Source organism: Periplaneta americana, chromosome 1, assembly GCF_040183065.1.
Source record: "Periplaneta americana isolate PAMFEO1 chromosome 1, P.americana_PAMFEO1_priV1, whole genome shotgun sequence".
Taxonomy (NCBI): Eukaryota; Metazoa; Arthropoda; class Insecta; order Blattodea; family Blattidae; genus Periplaneta; species Periplaneta americana.
In genome coordinates, this window is record NC_091117.1 from 40,942,361 (window position 1) to 40,968,381 (window position 26,021).

At 33.5% G+C, this 26,021-nt stretch overlaps 1 protein-coding gene across 1 annotated transcript in view; it reads left to right on the forward strand.

The window, feature by feature from the left end:
* The window catches only part of RalGPS (Ral GEF with PH domain and SH3 binding motif), a 356,648-nt gene that overhangs the window by 55,202 nt on the left and 275,425 nt on the right, over positions 1–26,021 (forward strand). The window contains exon 2 of the mRNA XM_069818974.1: positions 10,086–10,143. The gene's annotated coding sequence lies outside the window, so the exon portion shown is untranslated. The remainder of the gene's footprint in view (positions 1–10,085; positions 10,144–26,021) is intronic.

Consider the following 26,021-nt stretch of genomic DNA (forward strand, 5'->3'; position numbering starts at 1 on the left):
CCTTGCGATACCACCTTGATTTTGTTTTGTGAAGATCTGAGGCTTGAAAATGAGAGTCGGAAATGGAATGCTTATTAACTTCATAAAATCAATAAATTACCGGATTAAGTAGTAATTACTATTTTTATTTTTTATCTTCTATTTCACTGCCACAGTTGATTAATGCAAGTCTAGGTCATTTAGTAAATCGTAAAAAAAAAAATAAGATTAATTTGGTATGTACTTATTCTAGAAACCTATAGCTTTTGTCACTTTCAATTATTCCCACCAACAAAATATATACATTGGTCTCGTCGCTCTACATGCTTTCTAATTCTTTCAGAAAAGAAATCTTTATCATGATGTAGCTAGTCATACACTTTTGTTTCACTCGATCATTATCGACTTTTATTCCTCTAATACCGTCTATTATTATTTATTTAAACTGGTAGAGATAAGGGAAGAGAAGGTAAAATTCGGTACGCAAGGAGAAAAAAATACAAAAATATTTGTGGAAAATGCACAATAAATAAAAAGTAAAAGTACCTAATTTAATTTTATTAATAGGCCTATACATTGCTGTGATGTTACGGAGGGGTTGGTCGTATCTCTTTTATTGGTCATTTACTTTGCGTTATCAAAGTTTGAGACGCTGTCAGGGAGTCCCGCTACTTATGTTATGTGATGTTCGTTAGTGGTAGAATATTCTCCAAACAGTGATGGTGGGATCGGTCGGAGAATACAATAATTGGATGCAGATATGCAAAAGAGAACGAACCCACAAACTCGTGATGATTTTTTAGATAATGTTACCAGGAAGCAGGGAAAGGATTATTATACATTATACACAAAATAATCCAACCCATCTCTTGATACGGGAGAATTGTAGATTTTGAATGGGTTGATTTAGGAAAAATAATAAATATTTTACGGGGTGATAGTATGGTAGTTCATATAAACATGTGTCATATTTTCAGTGGGTGTGGCTGTTTGAATGTTAAACGCATAACAACAGTTGCAAGTGGCAAGAAAGGAATATATGATTACATTTATTCCGTAAAACCTCACAACCGACTTCAATGAATTTTTCAGCTCTCTTGGCAATAGTACGTATAGCTCTTCTGAAGTGGTTTTGACGTTTTTATGAAGACAGGTCTGTTCATAATGGGAGCGACCAATAGTTCTCTTGTGCTTAATTTTTCTTTGTAGACTTAATTTTTCATCCATCTTTAGACTAAGGCCTGGGGACTTTACTGGCTAATGAACATGACCACCGCGGTTGATTCATCGTTCGGGGAATGTTAGATTTAGCCACCTAACAACTGTAATCTGTATGTCATGCTTTTCGTAAGATTATCCAGTCAGTCTGTCAGCTAGACAGTCAATACAATATGATAATAATAATTATATATACTTACTTACAAATGGCTTTTAAGGAACCCGAAGGTTCATTGCCGCCCTCACATAAGCCCGCCATCGGTCCCTATCCTGTGCAAAATTTAACCCACTCTCTATCATCATATCCCACTTCCCTCAAATCCATTTTAATATTATCCTCCCATCTACGTCTCGGTCTCCCCAAAGGTCTTTTTCCCTTCGGTCTCCCACCTAACACTATATGCATTTCTGGATTCGCCAATACGTGCTACATGCCCTGCCCATATCTAACGTCTGGATTTAATGTTCCTAATTATGCCAGGTGAAGAATGCAATGCGTGCAGTTCTGCGTTTTGTAACTTTCTCCATTCTCCTGTAACTTCATCCCTCTTAGCCCCAAATATTTCCCTAAGAACTTTATTCTCAAACACCCTTAATCTCTGTTCCTCTCTCAAAGTGAGAGTCCAAGTTTCACAGTCATACGGAACAACCGGTAATATAACTGTTTTATGAATTATAACTTTCAGATTTTTTGACAGCAGACTAGATTACAAAAGCTTCTCAACCGAATAATAACAGGCATTTCTCATATTTATTCTGCGTTTAATTTCCTCCTGAGTGTCATTTATATTTTGTTACTCTTGCTCCAAGATATTTGAATTTTTCCACCTCTTCGAAGGATAAATCTCCAATTTTTATATTTCCATTTCGTACAATATTTTGGTCACTAGACATAATCATATACTTTGTCTTTTCGGGATGTATATTCGGTCCTGCTGACACTTCACATTTCTGTATTCGGATCAGCATTCCCTTACACTATTTACAGCTTAAAACACAGACTGTCATGACTTTAATACTTGCTCTTAACCATGTCTTTCATGTCCATTCTCTTTCACTTATCCCTCCTTCTGATTTATCACTTTTATTATCCTACTTCACTTCTCTTATTCTCAGCTACACTCAATAAGTATTGATACTAATTTTCTCATTCAACTTCACTCCCACCTTTCTTCTAACTATATAATTCTTTCTTGCAAATAACATATATACATTTAAATGTATTTAATTTAGAAGACCTAACCCTTGTTGACCATTTCAGGAAAAACATAACCTATTATTAAATTCATTGTCTAAACACTTCAAACAAAATTACATTAGTGCTCATTCCCGGTATGGTATAGTTGCGCCCCGCGGTCAATCGGGAGGCCTAGGCATGGCATAGTTGCGCCCCGAAGAAATCAGGTAGTAGAATGGACATGGCATATTTGCGCCCCGAAGAAATCGGGTAGCAGAATGGACATGGCATAGCTGCGCCCCGATGGACATAGTACACAAAATAAATAAACAACTTAAAAATATTATAATGGTAGCTGCATTGAAATAAGGTAGGCCTAGCATATGATCAATTTTGCTATTTAAAATAACACATTTTTTATCGATCACACACAATAAATGAACTGCATTTTTTGTTTGTACACCGATATCTTAACCCTATGTTACAGGATTCGAAAATTGAAACTTGGAACAATTGTGAATTGTTAACTCTTTACCCTTTTCACTAAACTTAACATTCATTTTAAATTAACTTCACTATATGCCACAGACGGTGTGAAAATCACTAATAAAATGTCAAGACTGCTAAGGCCCCATATTCCAACGGCTCCCTCATTTGATATGTCGGTAAAGTACTGCCAACTTCATGATGTTCATTTTTACGGTAGGCTATCGATAATCACTGCATGAACAGTAGAAAAACAGTTAATAAAGTATTGCCATCATCATGATGTTCATTTTTACGGTAGGCTATCAGTAATCGCTGCATAAACAGTAGAAAGACAGTTAATAAAGTACTGCCAACTTCATGGTGTTCATTTTAATAAATATTAAATCGAATAAGAAATCAATACGGTTGGTTGATTACGAGGCTCGAGTTTCCGGACTGTCTTTTTCTTTACCTATTTCACTGTGCCATCCCCCTTTTCTCTACCTGTTGCGAACGGGGCGCAACTATGCCCACAGAACAGGGACCCTTTTTTATCTGCTGCATCTTACCTGACCGTGGGGCGCAACCATGCCCTGCCCCTCAAACCCTCTAGAACATCATTTTGTTTATCCGTCAGATCTTTTGTAAGGCTTGTTATGCAAACAGCTGTATCTCCATACCCATTGGAACTTGGACACATGTATGCACTTTCCTACTCAGAATAGTTCATTCCATTAGCCCTAAATATTTACTATTCCTTCCGAACACCCTGTATGTAGCCTACTGTATGTACTCTAGATATCGATACTCGCGCACAAGTGCCGCGCGTGCCGGTAGCACAAGCGCCGCGCACTTGTTCGCTTTTCAATGGCTGACCTTGTATACACATAAATTATCAGAAAAGTACGCACCGCTAAATTCATCGCCTCAACTCCGAAGAACTGGGTTCAAACTCTATTGTCTAAGTGGAATATATGGTGCTTGAACAGATTTTATAAGTATATTTCCTTCTCCATTGCTACCATTACTCTCCCAACTCAACAAAAGGGAGTGTTCGGCATTACCAGCTAGTTCTGCAACTATCTTCTGGCATCTAATACTGGGTGTTCATTTCAAAGTGTGTCATGACGTCACTGTTGATGAGTCAGCGATTTGAAGCGAGTTTCAGCTTTTGTGTCAGAGAAGTTGCCTATTAATCAAGGCGTTCAATCAGAACTTGAGAACGTGTACGGTATAACTTGAACGTCGTAGCAACAGATGGCGGTCTGTACGGTCTGTGTGCTACCATAACCTCTTTCGAACTGTGTTTTGCGCGGGCAAGTCACACGCAGGGTATTTGTTATCATCAGTTGCGTACGGAAACATTCCACAACACAAATGAAATGCTCCGTGTCCATGTTGACCGTCGAAATTAATGTCAACAAATACGTAAGTAATCGTCTTAACTCTCTCCACATATCGAGACAGTAAGAAAAAACTCACCTCAGTACATGTTTCGAAACAGTTCACATTCCTGCCACTACCGGCGTTACCGTACGTATCGGTAAGTACTCTTATGAATGAACGCCGTACTTGCTAGGCAACTTCTCTGGCACATAAGTAATACACCTCTGCGGAAGTGTAGGAAGATTGAATTCTCTAGGCTCATCGACTAGCCACATGACGGCATACAGCGAGCCATGACACACTTTGAACTGAACACCCAGTAGAAACTTCACGTGTGTCCAGCTACTCGAGATGACAAAATGTTAAAAGTTAGATAAAAGGAAAGGGAGGACAGAGGAGAAACCACATGATATAGCAGAAGCTCTTCAATTTAATATGAAACTGAAAATTTTATAAAATTTGTAGAATCAAGTACATTTAGACTGTATTGCTAAAATTAGATTTCTTCTTAGAAAGTTGGCGTGACTATAGTGTTGGAATAAATGAGCAGACGAATGGAAATTCGATTACTGGGTGTTTCCCCACTGTCACAGCGGACATACCAGTGACGTAAGTGCGGTTTGTCAATTGTCATGAACACCGTAACTAATATAGCGTAGGTACCTGTCTTCTCTCAATGGTGGGAGGACGTGAATCGTTTTATATTTTATTGAGTCAAACGCGAAACGGCAGTCTGCTCGAACGTCACGTGGTTTATGTGCGGCCCTGGGGAGGGGGGACTTGGCGTCATATATACAGTGTACAGGTTATCGTAATTTTTGTTGGGAGTAGATTTTATACTAAAACAGAAAATCACAAGATCCTATACTTCTTCCATCGTAGTATCTAAACCAATCAGATTTCAATACAGAATTTTGAATCTAGTTCTTCCGTAATAGGCTATTCAATCCAAAGCGGAGTTTATATTTTAAATGATTCGCATTCCTAGTTTTTATATAAATTCCTGGAGCTTCTTTGTATTTGTTATAAATTTTAACTAATGCAATTGAATATTGTAGATATATTAATTTGTTCTACAGAATTTATCTGTAATATTGACACTTAATATTTTAGGAGAAAAATTCGCTCCGGCGCCGGGGATCGAACCCGGGTCCTTGGTTCTACGTACCAAGCGCTCTGACCACTGAGCTACGCCGAATTCAATCCACAGCACCGGACCGAACTCTCCTCCTTCGATGTTTCCCTTTGTGGCCTGATTCCAAGTTAGGCATATATGTGTTGACATGTATCCAATGTCAACTGCCATTATACTAGGATATACGTCAACATACTGTATATGCCTAACTTGGAGTCAGGCCACAAAGGGAAACATCGAAGGAGGAGAGTTCGGTCCATGCTGTGGATTGAATTCGGCGTAGCTCAGTGGTCAGAGCGCTTGGTACGTAGAACCAAGGACTCGAGTTCGATCCCCGGCGCCGGAGCGAATTTTTCTCCTAAAATATTAATAGAATTGAGCACAAAAGTGTGTAAACGATTTAAATTATTTATAGACCTTATTTGTAATGAATTAATAAATATCTTACAATACAAGAAATACGGAAAAAGGAGAGAAAAAAATGCATAAACTTAGCGGAACTCGAACTTCGATCGTTTTAGTATTAATGCGACGCCTCCGTACTGAACTACTGCAGCTACCTGATGAAACTAGGAAGAAAGTTGGCATATTAATTCAATAGTTGTGGACTGCAAATTTAGCTGACAGTAGCTCGATAACCTTTGAGCGTAGTATAATTTGACACTACTTTACTTCGTTTTACGTCAGCAGCTCCTAACATCGTCAAAATCAATTAACGTAAAACGTATCCTCTGCTTGAAAGTCAGTAAAGGAACGGACTGTGACGAAATGGCTTAATAGGTCTATAGTAAGGTATACTTAAGCAAAATACATGAAGTTATATTTTATTGTACATCAACAATGTAATCTACCTGAGTTGGGGTAAATCTCGAAAAATCCAAACCAGGTAATCATCCCAATCGGGAATCGAACCCACGCCCGAGTGTACGTCCTGATTGGTAAGCAAACGCGCGTATCGCGTTAGCTACGTCCGTGGATTTGTAAACACAGAGAACTGTTAGTGCGCTCGTAACTGTGTTGCATATAATGATAGGTTCACAATGAAGTGATACAAATGACACTGTGTAAATATTTTATACAGGGAATAGGTTGATGGTGAAGCCTCACTCTCGCAAATGAGCATTGAAATATCTTCTGGAGAGTATGTAAAGCCGCTTTAACTTGTCCTTCGTTTGTCGGCTGATTATTTATTTCTATATATGCTATTTTGCATCTTTATAAAAGTCAGAGATTCTATGGCACGCCGCGGTAATGTTTGCAACCTGTCGGGGGTCGTCACTACTCGTACAGCTGCACTGATTGCCTTCCTGCTGTCGCAAGGACGTAAAGCATATGCTGTAATGTGAAAATCTGCAGACAGATCCATTGTTTCTACATCTTACATGAAATCATGACAAAATACTCTTAATATACTTACTACTATGTCATACTCGTTACAGAGAAAGACTCAGTCAGCTGACAAGAAAATCATAATGCAGGTGATGTTGCATAGCTTCCAGGTGGTATCAAAATTGTAATGCTCTTAAAAGTGAGAAACTCGGACTTCCACCGACCACTCATTTTCTATGTCCCTACATTGTATTTAATAAAACAGTTTCCAAGCGAACCGGTATTGTCGGTCATCTGTACAAAGAACATACAGTTCAAGATACTAGATTTGCAAAATACTTCGTTCTACACCTCCTTTTCCCGCTGCTGCTCACGCTAAAGCCAGAGCTACGATCCACTAAACGTAACGCAATGCGACTTGATGGAAAGAAATGCAGTAATATCAGTTACGTGTTTACGATGAATTTAATATAATATAATTCAGCCAACTCTGATTGGTAGCTGAGGGTTGAACACGTGACAGAAAGGAAAAGCTTGACATTGGCAGAAATAGCTCTATTCCACACTTTGTCACTTTTCGATCACGTTACATTAAGTACTTCGTACTCTCTGCTTAAGGATGACAACAAACCTTGTCTGAAAATAGTAATCGTACAGTACACGCAGAATACATAAGTTTTTGGGTGGTGGCTATTAAGAGCGACCGGTAGAAGGTAGTACAACTGAACTATCATAACTTCGGGTTGGAAATTGAGTCCTGGGCCTCCAGATTGGGTTAGTAATAAATATTACCTAATAAACCCAAAGAAAATTGTCGGAGAATAAGGTAACAACCTTGAATCAAAATGGGGCCCTCACTTGGAATTGGTTAGGTGATTTCGAGGACGGTAGGATATTTGGAATAAGAAGGTGGAATTTAAGGGCTTAGAATATAAAAATATGGTCGGAAATTAATAGAAAGAATAAAATTAAATTAAAAGAGCAATGGAATTAAGAAAAATGAACGAGAATAAGGGGTACTGACATTTAACGCGTTGAGGCAGCAATGTTATTGTTCAGCGTTTGCTTTCATTTTCTACCGAGGAAATTTTCAAACTGAGCTGGTGATACAAACTCGTAAATTTCTATGAACCATTTTCTGTAATAGACTCGGTAGCGTAGTTGGTTTAGCGCTCGAGGTTGCGGGTTCAATCCCGGCCGAGGTCGATAGCATTTAAGTGTGTTTAAATGCAACAGGCTCATGTCAGTAGATTTACTGGTATGTAAAAGAATTGCGGGACAAAAGTCCGACACACCGGCGACGCTGATATAACCTCTGCAGTTCCGAGCGTCTTTAAATAAACCATAATTTAATTTGTTCTGTAATAGTAGGCCTAGTAGTGGTGGTGGTGGTAGTGGTAGTAGAAGTAACAGTAGCAGTAGCAATAACAGTTCACTGACACAAGACCATATACGAGGAACCATGTATAAGTGATACATTTGATTAACTATAATTTCAAATCTTATGCTAAACGTTTCGAGGCTGCAAGTCGAAGTTACTCACAATTCTCTACTCAGAAAAGTAAGTTACTAGCGGGGAGTGAGGTATTTTAATACTGAAGTATGATACTGAAAGAGCAAACTCCAATATTTTAGGTCAGGGGTCGGCAATCTTTTTTTAAGAGTGGGCCACAATGATTGGAAGTGCAGGAGACCTGGGCCGGACATGATTTAGAATTAAATAAATGATAAATATCATTTAAATATATATACAGAATTACCTTCTTCATTAATAAATTATTTATTACATATTTAAAAATTGAAGAAATAATATAACTAAACAACATAACAACTAAATTATGTAAATTAGCCTTTGTAACTTTGGTAGACTCATAAATTTAAAGTCCCAAAGCGATACGTGCTTCTGTTGTACAAATGAAACTCTAACATTATAATCTACGCCTTATCTTTAATGAGAAGGTTGCGGCTTTATTTTAGATGCAAGAAAATTGACAGGAGTCTGTTTCGAAGTTGATGATTGATATACGTAAGCAGTGATGCAGTGATCAGTTATTCTTGAGCGAAAATTTGATTTTACATATTTCATCCTTGAAAATGTCTGCTCATATAATATATATAAGTGCATCCGAAAACGATCACATTGCAGTTACTACGAAACAAAAGTGGCACTGAGAACTTGGGCGGTGAATTCACTATGTAATTCAGAAGGGACAAAGTGAAGGAGCTATTTGTGGAGTTAATTGTAATAAAGTATGTAAGAGAGAGGGAGTGTGCCTGTCATACTAATCAATTTTAGCAGAAGCTGTTAAGTCCTCCAAAATAATAATTTATTTCGAGGTTGAAAGAACATGTAGTTAATTCGCCAGTGGACTGGATAGAAGTAAATAGTGAGTCGTAGGTTTCCGACCCTGCTCTAGGTTATGAGTGTAGGCAGTCAGCTATTAAAAATTGCTTTTTAGAGCTGTGTTGTATTTAGACTTCTTGGAGATACATCAGTTGCAACTTCTTTGCCACGAGTTACGACAGCTGAACAGATAATGAAGTGGATTAGTATGCGTGAGAAATGCTGCTTTCATTGTTTCAATTTATTATATAGTATAACACTATTTAAAGTTGTTTATTGAATTTTACTTATGTTTAAGCGCATTTCTCGAGTGTGTAGGGGTCTCGTAGGTTGTAAAATGAAGTGGCAAGAATAAGAATGAATCTACAAAGTAATAAGTGAAACCAATTGTTACTATAGAAAGCAAAAATATTCCCTACATGTCACACCATGCCACGAGTATCTCGTTGAATTAACAGACTATCACGTGTTCTGTTCGCACGAAAATCATTGGTTTCTGATTGGTTGAATCGTCGTTCACCATGCATACTACGTGAAGCCACTGAGCTGTCAGCTTCTTCATAATTATTTATTATGTCTTTAAAAATTTTATGGTGGCTCAGCAGTCAGGCAAAAATTTCACTAATCAACATGGTCGAACAGTAGAAGCGCAATTAAAAAATCAGAGTTTTTTTCCACTCACGGAAAAATTTTCACTTGTCACACACCAGCAAATGAGTGCTTTTTTCAAGCCTTGATAATTGAAGAGTCCACTGCAAGAATGATGGATGTCATTTAGAATACGTTTTGCAGGAGAAGCAATTGAAAGTTTGAAATGCTTAGCGGTCAAAGCTTAACTGTGATTTTCCGATGATTACTGGACAATGACCATCAGTGTTAATGCCATATAACTCTCTATGCACATTCTATATGTCTTAGCTATGCATTGACAGTCTTGGTTCATTTTCGACAAGAAAGTGACATCCACCATTCTTGCAGTGGACTCTTCAATTATGAAAACAGAACAATATGGAAATATATTAATATATCATATTTTGTTTATTTTTCAGGTCCAGCTGGATTGAATGAAGGCTTACCTGCGTTTTCAACTACCAAATTTCTCTGGAGGTAAGTGACCACTAAAGCATTAATTTGTTTTTACTTGGTTAGTCAACAAGCAATGAAATGTGTTTTCATGTAAATCAGTTAGATGTAAGTAAGCCTTTAGTTGGTCGCCTGGAGGTTATGTTCATTGATTGTCCTCTTAATCCACTTGAAATCCCAAACATTGCTTAGAAGATGCTTTTGTCAAGACGATCCCTTACAGATATTGATAGAAACGTAGTGGACAGAGCGTCTTTGGTGACAGTTTTGTTCTGTTCTCTGCTAAGCCCATTCAAAATTATCACACCTCCATTTGACTATGTAAACTCTCATGTCAGAAGCGGTGCAGACATAGCTGTTATGTAGTAGCATTCCACCAAATTGCGAGGAAAAAGTACACAAGAAATTGTAAGTATTGCTGTCATACGAAGCTAGTAATAACTCAATGATAGGCTATTCTTGGTCCATATGTGCTCTATTGGATTTACAGTTTTGGGATATTCTTTGTCCATATGTTCTATTGGATTTACAGCTTTAGGATATTCTTTGGCCATATGTGTTATATTACATTAATAGCTTTTTTCGGTCTATATTTTGAATTTTTTGATTTTCATAAGAAGAATGTTGAATTCCGGCAGGGAACAGGTGGCTTACTGAGAAGAAGTAGAGATATTTGAGGGTAACATCAGACCCTTTGACTAATATTCTGAGTAAAATCAACGCACTCTCCAAGGACAGTAGACTTCGGAAACTGAACTTGAACACTGCAACATTGTCAGTACAACACAGTGTGAACTTCCTGTTCTGTTATTTCTCAGTAGGTAAATGATGCTGGTGCCGGAAAGATTGTTCTATACATAAAAGTGATGTACACCGTTCTGTTTTTGCGAGGCGTTTTGCATTCTGTCCCAGTTACAATTGCACATTTCATGCGGGTACCTGCATGCGCTCCTTTGTAACCGGTTCCGCGGCGTGTCTTCTGCTTTCGTGAAGAGCACCGATTGAGTTTCGAACCACGTGTTGTTTAATTTCTCAGGGCAATAATTTAAGGTCGACTATAAATGCAGTGAATCTGAGTTTTTTTCCTGTTAAGACAATGAAATTTTACCTTTCTTGCATTGAGACTGGATGTATATGTTGGTTATATGTTGTCGCACCATGATAGTCACATTAACGTTCCATGTTAATACAGGATGTTAAAAACAATGTTTTGAAAGATGGTAGTATCCATGGAAGCAAGAAAACAAAGTCTAATAAACATGGGTCCTAAAATTAATATCTTCCAGGATTAGAATGTTGATCAGTATCATAGGAGATGCTCAATGGTGATTTTCATTAAAAAAAAGTTCACTTCTTTCACGTGGTAGTTCATCAAAGCAAAAAGAAGAAGTCTAATAAGTAGGGGGCGGATGTTGATGAAAAGTGATCATCTTATTTTTCACATTAGGACGATGCCTAGTAATATAGAAATCCTTTCTATGTTAATATCAATGTAAAAAACTAATTTCTTATCATTCAATATGGTATCTATCATTCAATATGGTATAATTGTTTGGGGTGGAAGTACAAAAATTAATCTTAGTCCGTTAAATTTACTACAAAAACGAATAATTAAAATTTGTTTGAAGAAACGTTTCGATTATCCAACTAAATTAATTTATTCTGAATTTAATGTATTTAATATTGAACAAATTTATAAATATACGCTGTTAAAATTTTATCATAAAAATCGTAATAAGTTTGTATTACAGACACACAATTATGACACAAGACGAAATATTAATTCAACATTAGTAGAACCTAAATGTCTCACATCTGCTGGTCTAAAGCATAGCATAAATTTTGGCCCTCGGTTGTACAATGCTTTAACTAAATTACACCCAGAACTTCTAACATGTAACCCACTAACATATAACAAGAAAATTAGAAACGTGTTAATATCTTCAATTTGATTACATAAATTTATAGCCTATGTGTATGAATTAATCAACCTATATTATATTTGTATTCTATAATTTTGAAATATATATTAGTCCTACTTTTCACGTGCGATATTATTCTTCTATAGTGTTAATATTATATTATATAATTCCATTGCCGCTGTAATTATATTTTAGTTCCTATTTTATTTTACTTATATATTTATATTATTATTATTATTTATTTTAATATTATATCTGAACTGCGACCGAGCACGAGCGCTGCTCATTCGGTCTCAAATTTTGTTAATACTACTGTATCTTCTTTTCATATTGCTTGTATTATTTTATTTGTATTTCTCTTTGTTTGTTTTGTAATTATATTTCTTTATTCTGTATATTTGAAATAAATAAATAAATAAATAAATTATATTGCATTTTTTGACGTTTTTGGACTAATAGGTCATTTTTATAATTTTTAGGCATTTTTTGGTCATTTTTAATATTTTGAAGAACTTTCAGATCATTTTGGAATACATTTTACTTTCTTCTTTACAGATAGGTCTATTAAATCATTTTCTAAGCAAATAGGTCAGTAGTAATTACTTACTGAATAAGTGAGTAACAGTGAAGTTTGAGTTTTATAGTTCGGAACAGACTCTAAAGTCTATCCCTCATTCCACTGAAGGTTTCACTTCAAACAACGAAAGTAATATAAAATGCTTGACATCAGCTTAGTTTAAGTGAGGACTTTGACCGCTACTGTTCTTTTATCGGTTCGAGGGTGTGTTTAGAATTTATGTTTGGAAAGGGGGAAACTTTCACCATGTCCTGGACAGGACGTTGTGTCCTCAACATGGTTCGGAAGGGATGTCTACTGTTGTAGACAGTATTTTTAATACAAAAATTGCAAGAATGCACGCTGCGCCCACAATTTGTTTTGTCATTCACAGTCCCTCATCTGGAAGATCTGGTAACAAAAGTAAAGCGCTGAAGGAGGAGGAGACGGAGAATGAAGGCACTGACATGAACCACCCCTGATTGAAACACATTGTAAATCCTCATTAAAATCTATAGTTTTCCCTTAAAATCTTCATTTTGTTGCATGTTCTTTTCCTTTATCTTAGCCAATTCCAGGAAGTTGCCTCCTCTCTCCGAGATTTGCAGGGCAGTCATTGAAACAAGGTGACTAATTTTTAAGAAGTTGTGGTGCGAGTACGGTGAATAATATTTAAATGTCATTTTCTTTTAATTTTATGTCATTTTTCCATTAGTTTAAGGGCATTTTAATGACCATTTTAAATAGATTTTTAGGTCATTAACATCCGCCCCCTACTAATAAGCATGGGTCTTAAATTAAATTTCGTGCGAAACAAGTGCTTTGAAATTGGTATTGTAAGTACAACATATTTTCAAATGTGAGATCTTCGCTTCTTACTTATTGGGTATACAGGGTGGCCCACTTAACTCTTTCACCTCTGATAGCATATGAAATACTTCAGATATACACAAACCGATAATTACAAGTTAAATTACATCGAAGGGGACATCTGATACACCTAATGTATTTTTTGTACATGAAATAGTTTTCAAGGTATTAGAGTCATTTCTTTTTTTTAAATGGGAACCAACTATGTTTTGTATTTAAAATGTTGCGTTAACTCTGTCTAATAACAACTGACTACTTTACAGACTGTTTGAATGTCATCGGTAAGAGTAAACATAAACAATGTCTGACACACCCTTCTTTATGTCTAGTTCATAATGTTGACGTAATTGAAGATCGAACACATCCATAGTACTATACACTACCCAATACAATCCTTAATGTTTTCAGTTCTGTACTGGACAATTGAACGTTAAGACATCGGCGAGAAATCTGATTGCACACCGGAGATTTTCTTTTTGTTTGTTTTTTTTTTAGAATAATATTGTTTATTTTTTATTGTACACTACTTTTATGTCTCACTTCACCATGTGCAACATTTTCATAATATTAAAATGTACAGTACATTGTGATTGTGATTGTGATTTAATTGACGCACAACTCTAACCAGAATTGTCCTGCCTCTGTTCGATCCTTGGTCAGACATTATGTTTACACTTACCGGTGACATTCGGACAGTCAGTGAAGTAGCCAGTTGTTATTAGACAGAGCTAACACAACATTTGCAATACAAGACATAGTTGGTTCTCATTTAAAAAGAGAAAGTTGACTCTAATATCTTGAAAATTATTTCATGTACAAAAAATGCATCAGGTGTATCAGATGTCCACTTCGATGTACCTAATTTAACTTGTAATTGTTGGTTTGTGTATATCTGAAATATTTCACACGCTATCGGAGATGAAAGAGTTAAATGGGCCATCTTGTGTAGTATAATATCGGAAACAAAAGAGTAACAAGGTTTGCAATCATTTGGACTCATCAGTAAACATTTGTATTTGGTTATCCTTAGCAGATAGTAAAGTTCTGTTAGTGAGTGTGTGTATAATACAGAATTCTTAATTCTGCACTTGATGAGTACAATACATACTTTCTTTTCTGATTTCATTAGAGAAATAGATTTTGTTGTAAATGCTATTTGTTTCTTGCATTTCCGATATGATATTGCATACTCAATAAGAAACAAAGAGCTCATATTATACTCGTAAGATACGTTCTTCTTACAATATCATTTTCAAGCCCGTTGTTTCTTACAAAATTTAATTTTAGGACCCATGTTTTTTACCATTTTTTGGCGAATATTACCACATTACTTTTCTTTATGGAAATCACATTGAGAATTTAATTAGCTCTTTTGGCACGGCCGTAAAGACGCACGTACATATCTTAAGCAGGACCTGTGCATGAGTCATTAGATGGCTTTCTGTATGAATGATGTAGAATTAGATCTTGGAAATATGCTGTGACTTTTGTCGTGTAGAAAACGACAGTGGGCAGCCTTTCCCCTCGAATATTTTGATTTCATCAGCTTTTTTCACACCACCATCGTTAAATGATTTCCCTATCATCACTTAGACTGTGAATAGTGTGTATAATTTAAAAGTAACTTTAAAAAAGAATTATTTTACCCTCTGCTGTTGTATGAGATGCAGAATTGTGCCTGAAAGCATGCTAGGCAGGGTATCATGGGACATCAAGGACGGTGGAGCACAGATATAGGGGAACATGGGCCAGGACGGGGTAGTTAATGTTTGAATGTTTTTATTTAGTATCAAAAAATGTAAATGTATGTGTTTTATGACATATATGCTTTTATTACACTGTAAACAAGTAAAAAAAATGCACTTCAAGTGAAATCCTGTCATTATAACCTTAAAATAAATTAGTTTTTCGAAATGTGTGTTTTACCTCGTTCTGCCCCACGTATGGGGCAAAATGGGGTATCTATTTTTTTTTAATAATTACATGGCAGAAGTGACAAAAATTATATACTGAAAGTGTGAATACTACAACATTTTACAAGTTTACTTGAGAAAAAGTCATTCGCAAAATACGCAAATGTGAGTGGCATCCTCGTCTTCATTGTCTACTCCTGCGCAAAAATTGTGAGCCCATTTCAGACATGATACGCATCTAATCCAACCTTCTTCTGACAAACAACAGAACGAGCAACCCATTACAGGACGTGAAATTTAATTAAATATGACGTGGGGCAGGACGGGGTACTGCCCTGTTATGCCCCACCCCGTTTTGCCCCATAGTCACAATTTCTAAGTTATGAGGTATTGGCAGGAAAAATAACGCACGAAATTTAAGAAAGTTTCAAATTAAAAGCCAGGTAAGCACTCTATAATGTGACATTAAAATAGATTATCTAAATAAATCTCATTTCTATTTACGTGTGACAAGAGAACACTTTAAAGTTGCAAATGAATGATACAATATGATGCAGCAACCGAATAACATACAACAGATGCAAGGAATGGCAGTAAGTGTTGTGTGATGATATATTTACATGTGTTGACGAAGTTCTAAAAAAAATTCGGTAGATTGCACTACTTGTTGGGAAGATAGAGGCTATACCCCGTCCTGCCCCTTCCCCGTCCTGCCCCTTCCCCGTCCTGCCCCATATTCCCCTACGTTTAATTAGGTTTTCCACCCCTTCAGCCGACAACTTCATTACACGAGTATTGTTTCAGTTAATAAATGAGCACGATTGCGGCTCTCGAATATCAGTTACATTTGTTTAATTGCATATGTTCATGTCGCCTGTTAAATAGGGTGCTTATGAATCCCATGTTCACTACATATACAAATTTCTGATGATCGTTTGATAAAAATATCAAACTTCATGCAATGCCGCCGATGTTTTTGATACTTTTATAATACATACAAAAATGTTGTTCTTTTACATGAGAAAAAAGTGACGTAAGTGGATGACATCCTCCAGAAAGAAACCAGTCCACAAAATTAAGAACTCGATGTTGAGAAGAAGACTCATTCTTTCGCATTATATGTTTGATGCATTTGGCAGCAGTTAAGACATACAGGCATGAAATTCCTCTCTGTGTATCGAAATAAATTGAAGTTGGGTTTTCTGCATTACAAGAACATATAACAAAATTATATAAAATATTGTCAGTTCCATACCTGCTAAATGGTTGTAAAACTTGGGCAATTATAAACAAGAATCAAGCGGGCGACATGCAATATTAAGAGAAATGTAAAATGTAACAAGAATTGACAGATATCTCGAAGAAAGAATAAAGAATTACTTAAAATTAAAAATATTCTTATTAAATAAAAATGTGAACATTACAGGCAAAACTGGCTAACTTACGTAGAAGGAATACAAGAAACATTTTTTTATCATAAGTAGAGCTCATCTTATTCTGAGACATTACAGGAAATTCAGGATGCAATATAGGGTAAATTAGGGTCTGTTCGACAGTCGGGCATGTTGGACACTTTGTAGTTTAACGTGTTACCTCGCCACTTGTGGGCACCACATTCTGCTAGAAATCAGTGACGGAAGTAGCCACGAGTGGGATTACTTACGTCATTGATTTCTAGCAGAATGTGGTGCCCACAAGTGGCGAGGTAACACGTTAAAGTACAAAGTGTCCAACATGCCCGACTGTCCAACAGACCCCAATTTACCCTAAACTCATTTCACTTCAACACGAATCAATATAGCCTACTTTTATTTTTATTTATTTTTTTTTACGTTTTTCGATCTTTCATTGTAGGCCTATATTGGTCATTTTTTTTAGGAAGTATTTTATTTTTTGTTGCATTTTTTGTCCGTTGCTGCTTTTAAACGAACTTTTTTTTTATGGGATAGTCGTAGTCTATATTCCAGAACCTACTGCAAATTGCTTACGAAATTCGATTGCATCATACATGAAGTTTCCTTATAGTTGCTTTAGCCTTACTCCTGATGACTTGTGTTACGTGCTTCCCTCAATTCAATGCAACAGAACAAATACTGCAGCCATAGTGCCCGCAGTCACCATATTGTATATCAGAGGTGAAGACGTAAAAATGCTGAAAGTAAAGCAACCGGCGATCCTTCAAACCTGAGATCCTACGAATGGCGATGGCTCTTTACTGCAATACTGATTAAGAGGTGTGTCTGGGAATTTCATTTCCTACAAATATTTAAATGTGCATTGGCGTGATTTCGCAGACATCCAATAATAATAATAATAATAATAATAATAATAATAATAATAATAATAATAATAATAATAATAATAATAATAATAATAATGTGAATGTTACTTATATCCCGCCCACTATAGAAGACATAGGGCAGTTTTACACTAATCCTAAACATTTAGTATAACTTGTTGCTTGTGTAGGCAGTCTTTTACATTAGATTTGCGAAAATTGGTTTATAGCGCAACATTGGCAGTGACAGAAGTGTGAAATATTCGGGTGAAACGAGCGTTGCGCGATTTCCGCCGATTTGGAATAGACACCGACGCACTTGAACTGCCAAGATAGAAAACAAAAAATCACACTCAATTGCTTTCACCTTCATCTTGACGGGATAATAAAAGCCTAGCCTAGCCTAACCTAACCTAACCTAACCTAACCTAACCTAACCGCGTCGGTGTCTATTCCAAAATCGGCGGAAGTCGCGAAACGCTCCTTTAACCAATATTCACTCTGTGGGCGGTGGGTACTCTACATTGACCAATAATAATAAACACTCATATAATTTTCAATAATATATTATAATGTACAATATACGAGTTTAGGCTAAATACTTACTCAAGAAATGTTACTTGCAGGCCTTTCTCAAGTCTGTTTTTGCAGTTGTAAGCAACACAACTCGAATCATTCTGCTTGAAAGTAAATAACATTTTCGAAAGTGGATATGACAAACAAAGATATTATGTTCACTCTAGATAAACACGCCTGAATTTGTATCGAACAAGGAACAACAAAGCCCTACCTCACCAACTGCGGAAACTGGACTGTGAAAGTCTTTACCACACTCATGGCTGCTCGAGGGTGGTTTAACTTATCCCCGCGACACTAGCGCTGTCTGTTAGTCTTGTTGTCTTAAAACTGCTTTGAGTAGCCGTGATGTTGCCCCAAATGTCTCATAGAAACATAACCATTTCCTCTAAAACGTTGAATGTTACAGAAAAAACTTATTTAGATTTTTCAAATATCTCCTCAGTATCTATTAGCAGTTTCAGACGTTACCATCCATTCTGTATATGACTGTGTTTATTGCACGGTTTTATTTTAATTGTAAGTAATGTTTTATAGGCTATCAAATGTATGCAGACTTATTTGCTATTTCGAGAAAGAATAAGTGTTTACATTTGTATACTTCTTTTCATAGTAAATTTACTTAAAAAATATCATTTCCAACACTGAAAAATTAAATGAATTCTTGCGAAACTTTAAAAAAAAAAAAAAGAAAAAAAAGAATAACTAGAAAATACGTGTTACGATTTTGAGCATACATATTTAATCGTACTATTGCCATAAAAAGCTTAGCGGGATTGGTTTCCTTAGATACGAGTAAATGTCGATTATATTTTATGCGAATTAATAAATCAGTTGTGGCAAAACGATGCTCAATACGAAAGAGCAAGGGCTGCTTAAATGTAGGCAAACCCCTAGTAATGTGGGAGTGGTAATAGTATTAGCACTAATTTGTATAGTGTATCAGTTTTAAAGTAAATAATGCAGCTCTTTGCTTGTTTCATTCATTATAAATGAAGTGAAACAACCCAGAACTCACCACGAGGAGGTGGCTGCATGTCGAGTTCCGCCCTGCCCATCCCTACCACCCTTCCATGTGGACAGTGCATCTCATTATTCAGTTTTTTTAAGTATTATTAGTTAGCTGTCTGCTTTTCTTTTCCTTTTTTATTTTCACTTTTTGTTTAATTATTTTCTTTCATTTTTTCTCTTCTTTTTCATTTTACTTTTTCTTTTTTCTATTTTATTTTCTTTTGGTTTTATTTTCTGTTTTCTTTTGTTCTTTTTCTTTTTTAATTTTATTTCCTTTTTTCTTTCTTTCCTTTTTCTTTTATGCTTTTCTTTTCCTATCTTTCTCTTTCTCTTTTCCTTTTAAGTTTAGTTTTCTTTTTTATGTTTTTCTTTCCCTTTCTTTAATCATTTCCTTTTTATATTTTACTCTCTTTTTTCATTTTTCTTTTCTCCTTTATTTTGTCTTTCTTTTTCCTTTTTTAAATTTCAGTTTTTCTTTTTTCTGTTCGTTTTTTCTTTTTATGTTGTGCTTTTCTTTTTTCCCTTTTTCTTTTCCTTTTTCCATTATACTTTTTTCTTTCCTTTCTTTTCTAATTTTTCTTTTCTCTTCTTCCCTTTCTATTTTCAGCTTTTTTCTCTTTTTCTCGATTCCTTATTCAATTTATTTTTTCTCTTTCCTTTCATTATATTTTCTTACCCCTTTTCAGTTTATTTTGTCTTTTTTTCTTTTGTGTTATCCTTTTCCTTTCTTTTTTCATTTCACTTTTCTTCTTATCTTTTCCTTTTTTCTTTTCTGTTTGTCTTTTTCTTTCTTTCACATTTCCTTATTTCAATTTACTTTTTTCTTTTCTTTCTACTTTCGTTTTCTTTTTCAATTTTTTTCTTTTTTCTTTTGTGGTATCCTTTTTATCTTTCTTTTTCATTTCACTTTTCTTCTATTCTTTTTTCCTTCTCTGCTTTTCTTTTGCTTTCTATTTTCTTTCCCTTTTCTCATTATCCTTCTTTTTTCTTTCTTTACTTTCCTTTTTATTTTCCTTTTTATTCATTTTATTTTCTTTTTTCTTTCCTTTTCTTTTCTACTCTACTTTTCCTTGCTTTTTTCTTGTCTTTTCTTTTCTCTACTTTTAATTTATCTTTTTCTTTTATACTTTTTTATTCATCTCTTTGTTATTTTCCTCTTTTCACTTTCCTTTTTCTTTTTTTCTTTTATTTTCTATCTTTTTTCTTTTCCTTTTCTTTTATTTCCTATCTTTTCCTTTTCCTTTTTAATTTTGCTTTCTTATTTTCTTTGTTATTTTCCTGTTGATATTTTGCTCTCATTTTATCTTATGTTTTCTTTCTTTTCTTTTTTCATTTGTTTTTCTAATCTTTTTTAGGCTTTTCTTTCAATTTTCTTTTTTATTTCATACTTTTATTTTCCTTCCCCTTTTCTTTTTCGTTTTTCATTCTACTCTTTTCCTTTTGTTTTCTTTTTGCTCATTCTTTCTTCTTTTCTTTTTTTCCTTTTTGTTTTGTTTATTTTCTTATTTTGGTTTTCTTTTCCTTTCTTTATTCTGTTACGTTTTCCTTTTCATATATCTTTCTGGTTTTTATTTTCTTTTCTTTCTTTTTCATTTCTGCTTTTCTTTTTCTTTTTTTTCTTAATTTGATCATTTTACTTTCTCTCTTACATGTTTTATTTTTTATTTTCCTTTTCCATCTGTCTTTTTTTCACATTTTTTCATTTTACTTTTTCTTTTCCATTTCTTCTATTTTCTTTCGTTTTCCTTTTCTTGCTTTCTTTTTTCTTTACATTTTCTTTTGCGTGAAAGGTTTCTACTGCATTTTGAGACGTTTAAATCGCAATCTAATGTTTGGAAGAATAGCATATAAATCCCAAAGGGAGTTTTAAAATTAGCAGTGGCGAAGCTACTGTAAATTAAAGATGGCCATGTAGAGCCCAAAGAGCGTTTTTAAAAATTAGCAGTGGCGAAGCTAAGGTGTACAGTAAATACTTGCGATGCTGAAAAAAAACTACTTACTTTCTGTCTTTTTATATAGCAGAAGCTTATAGGCTTTTCTATCAAAATTTTTTGTGACACCCTACAGAAAGATGGTGACTATTAATTTTCGTTTCCTTTCCTTTTTCTTTTTTCTTTTATATTTTAGTTTTAGTATTTTTTTCTCTTTTCTTTTCTGCATTTCTTTTCTTTTCTTTTCTTTCATTGTATTTTCTTTTTTCTGCTTTTCTTTCTTCATTTTTGTTTCTTTTAGTTCTATTTTATATTCTTTTTTCTTATTCTTATCTTTTTCTTTTTACATTTCTTTCTTTTTATTTTTTTTGACATAAAGTTATGTAGATTTTTCAGAAAATAACTCCATAATTTATTAATACTAATTATTAAAACAATAAATAAAATTAAATTTAATAATAAAAATGTTAGAAAATGGCTCATGCAATACTTACAGATTTATTTCCCCTTGCGGATGTTTGTTGTAGGCTCCAAATCAGTTGTCTTTCTAAAATGAAACCTGATGACAACCATGTTTCTTTATTGTAGTGAAACATGAACTTCTTTGGCAGTTAATTCAGCGATTTATACAATTTTAAAAGTAATTTCACAAACACGTACTTACCTAATGAAGGAATGTTGATGATATGCGAGAGCAGACTGTGTTACTAAGTAACAGAGAACAATATATTTAACAATTTATTGTAATGCCATTGTCTACTGTGTATTCCAGACTGCTGCATCATGACTAGTTTCGTAGTAGTTTGACTTTTTCTTTGCCTTTTTTCTTTTTTCTGTTTTTCAATTTACTTTTACATTTTTTTTCCTCTTTTCATTTCCTCTCATTTCTTTTATTCTTTTTTCCTTCTTTTCATTTTACTTCTTTTTCCTTTTCTACCATTTTTCATTTTGTTTATTTTCTTTCTTTTTTCTTTTCTTCTTTCATTTCACTCTTCCTTTTTTCTTTCCTCACCTTTCTTTTTATTTTTTATTTTTTTATCCTTTTCTTTTATATTTTTCTTTTATTTTATTTTTTTTTTTTCCATTTTAGTTTTTAATTTTTTCTTTCTTTTTTCTTTTATACTTTTCGTTTTCTTTTCTTTCTTTTTTCTTATATGTTTTTCGTTTTCTTTCCCCTTTTTATTTTCCTTTTTCATTCTTTTCTTTCTTTTTTCTTTTGTGCTTTTGTCTTTCTTTCTTATCTTCCCTCTTCATTCTCTTTCTTTTTCTTTCCCTTTTTCCATTTCCTTTTCTTTCTTTTTTCTTTTACTTTTTCATTTTGCTTGTTACTTTATCTTTGTGTTTTTTCATGTTGCTTGTTCTTTTTTCTATTCTTTTCTTTCTTTTATCCTTTTACATTTTACTTTTTTCTTTTTATTCTTTTCTTTTCCTTTTCTTTTTTTCATTTTACTTTTCTTTTTTTCCTTTTTTCATTTGACTATTTCTTTTTCTTTTCCTTTTATTTTTTCTGATGTTCTTTCCTCTTTCTTTTTTCTATTTTTTTCTTTAATTTTAATTTTCCTTTTCTTTTCTTTTCTTTATGTTTTTCTTTTTTGCTTTTGTTTTCCTTTTTTATTTTACTTTTTTCTTTTACGGTTTTCTTTTCCTTTTCTTTCTTCTCTTCTGCTTTTCTTTTCCTTTTTTTCTTGTTCTTATTTTCCTTTTTTCTTTTCTTTCTTTTTTCTTTTATACTTCTCCTTTCTTTGTTCTTTTTCTTTTTCATTTTACTTTTCTTTTTCTCTTTTTTTCTTTCTTTTTTCTTTTATTCTTTTCCTTTCCTTGTTCTTTTTTCCTTTTTGAATTTACTTTTTCTTTTTCCCTTGTCTTTTATGCTTTTCTTTTCGTTTCTTTTTATTTCACTTTTGTTTCGTTTCTTTCTTTTTTCTTTTATGTTTTTCTTTCCCTTTTTTCTTTTTTCATTTTTCTTTCTCTTTTTCTTTATTATACTTTTTATCTTGCGTGAAAACTTGCTACTGCATATCGAGACATATTAAAGTTGCAATGTAATGAGTGCAAGAAGGGCATATAGAGCCCAAAAGGATTTTTTTTTTTTTTTTTAATTTAGTAATTACGAGGCTGAGATGTAAATACTGCGTAGGCTGAACTAAATCTGCTTTAACATAGAGTTACGTAGGTTTTTCAGAAAATAACCCCAAAATTATTAGTAATTAGTAAATAAAATAAATTTAATCACAAAAATGTTAGATAATGGCGCATGCAGTACTTACAGATTAATTTCCCCTTGCAGATGTATGTTGTAGGCACTTCTGTATCGAAGGATGAGATGGAGAAAGCAGAATTCAATCTTCTTTCCAGTCCTTCCATATTTTGTTTGTTCTTGTTCCTTTTTTAAATTCACAAGCTGTGATGATCAGTTACCATTTAACAAGAACGTTAAATGCAAAATTATTAATTGTAGACAACTAACATTAAACCAAGTCAATCGTCTTTCTAAAATGAAGCCTGATCACAATCATGATTCTTAATTGCAACGAAACATGAACTTCCTTGGCAGTTTATTTAGCGATTTATACAATTTTAAAAGTAGTTTCACAAACACGTACTTACCTAATGAAGGAATGTTGATGATATGCGAGAGCAGACTGTGTTACTAAGTAACAGAGAACAATATATTTAACAATTAATTGTAATGCCATTGTCTACTGTGTATTCCAGACTGCTGCATCATGACTAGTTTCGTAGTAGTTTAACTTTTTCTTTGCCTTTTTTCTTTTTCCTTTTTTTTCAATTTACTTTTACATTTTTTTTTTCCTCTTTTCATTTCCTCTCATTTCTTTTATTCTTTTTTTCCGTCTATTTTTCTTTTTTATTTTGTTTTTTCTTTTTTTCTTTTTTCATTTTACTTCTTTTTCCTTTTCTACCATTTTTCATTTTGTTTATTTTCTTTCTTTTTTCTTTTCTTCTTTCATTTCACTCTTCCTTTTTTCTTTTCTCATATTTCTTTTTAGTTTTTACTTTTTATCCTTTTCTTTTATATTTTTCTTTTATTTTCTTTTTTCTTTTTTCCATTTTAGTTTTTAATTTTTTCTTTCTTTTTTCTTTTATACTTTTCGTTTTCTTTCCCCTTTTTATTTTACTCTTTCATTTTTCTTTTCTTTCTTTTTTCTTAAGCTATATGTTTTTCGTTTTCTCTCCCCTTTTTATTTTCCTTTTTCATTCTTCTTTTCTTTCTTCTTTCTTTTGTGCTTTTGTCTTTCTTTCTTATCTTCCCTCTTCATTCTCTTTCTTTTTCTTTCCCTTTTTCCATTTTCTTTTCTTTCTTTTTTCTTTTACTTTTTCATTTTGCTTGTTACTTTTTCTTTGTTTTTTTTTCATGTTGCTTGTACTTTTTTTCTATTCTTTTCTTTCTTTTATCATTTTTCATTTTACTTTTTTCTTTTATTCTTTTCTTTTCCTTTTTTCATTTTACTTTTCTTTTTTTTTCTTTTTTCATTTGACCATTTCTTTTTCTTTTCCTTTTATTTTTTTCTGATGTTCTTTTCTCTTTCTTTTTTCTATTTTTTTCTTTAATTTTAATTTTCCTTTTCTTTTCTTTATGTTTTTCTCTTTTGCTTTTGTTTTCCTTTTTTATTTTACTTTTTTCTTTTACGGTTTTCTTTTCCTTTTCTTTCTTCTCTTCTGCTTTTCTTTTCCTTTTTTTCTTGTTCTTATTTTCCTTTTTTCTTTTCTTTCTTTTTTCTTTTATACTTCTCCTTTCTTTGTTCTTTTTCTTTATCATTTTACTTTTTCTTTTTCTCTTCTTTTCTTTCTTTTTTCTTTTATTCTTTTCTTTTCTTTGTTCTTTTTTCCTTTTTCATTTTACTTTTTCTTTTTCCCTTGTCTTTTATGCTTTTCTTTTCGTTTCTTTTTATTTCACTTTTGTTTCGTTTCTTTCTTTTTTCTTTTATGTTTTTCTTTCCCTTTTTTCTTTTTTCATTTTTCTTTCTCTTTTTCTTTAATTATACGTTTTATCTTGCGTGAAAACTTGCTACTGCATATCGAGACATATTAAAGTTGCAATGTAATGCGTGCAAGAAGGGCATATAGAGCCCAAAGCGATATTTTTTTTTAAATTCAGTAATTACGAGGCTGAGGTGTAAATACTGCGTAGGCTGAAATAAATCTGCTTTAACATAGAGCTACATAGATTTTTCAGAAAATAACCCCAAAATTATTAGTAATTAGTAAATAAAATAAATAAAATAAAATTTAATCACAAAAATGTTAGATAATGGCGCATGCAGTACTTACAGATTAAGTTCCCATTGCAGATGTATGTTGTAGGCACTTCTGTATCGAAGGATGAGATGGAGAAAGCAGAATTCAATCTTTTTTCCAGTCCTTCCATGTTTTGTTTGTTCTTGTTCCTTTTTTAAATTCACAAGCTGTGATGATCAGTTACCATTTAACAAGAACGTTAAATGCAAAATTATTAATTGTGGACAACTAACATTAAACCAAGTCAATCGTCTTTCTAAAATGAAGCCTGATCACAATCATGATTCTTAATTGCAACGAAACATGAACTTCTTTGGCAGTTTATCCAGCGTTTTATACAATACTTTCAAAATAATTTCACAAACACGGATTTACCTAATGAACCAATGTTGACGTTATGCGAGAGAAGGCTGTGTTACTAAGCAACAGGGAACAATATATTTAACAATAATAATTGTAATGCTATTGTCTATTGCAGGGATGTTAAAGCGCCTGCACTGCGTGCTCTCAAGAACCCGCACAACATTTCCTTAAGAACGATGATTCTACTTTATCTTGCTAAAAAGTGAACCTTGTTGGATGTGTATT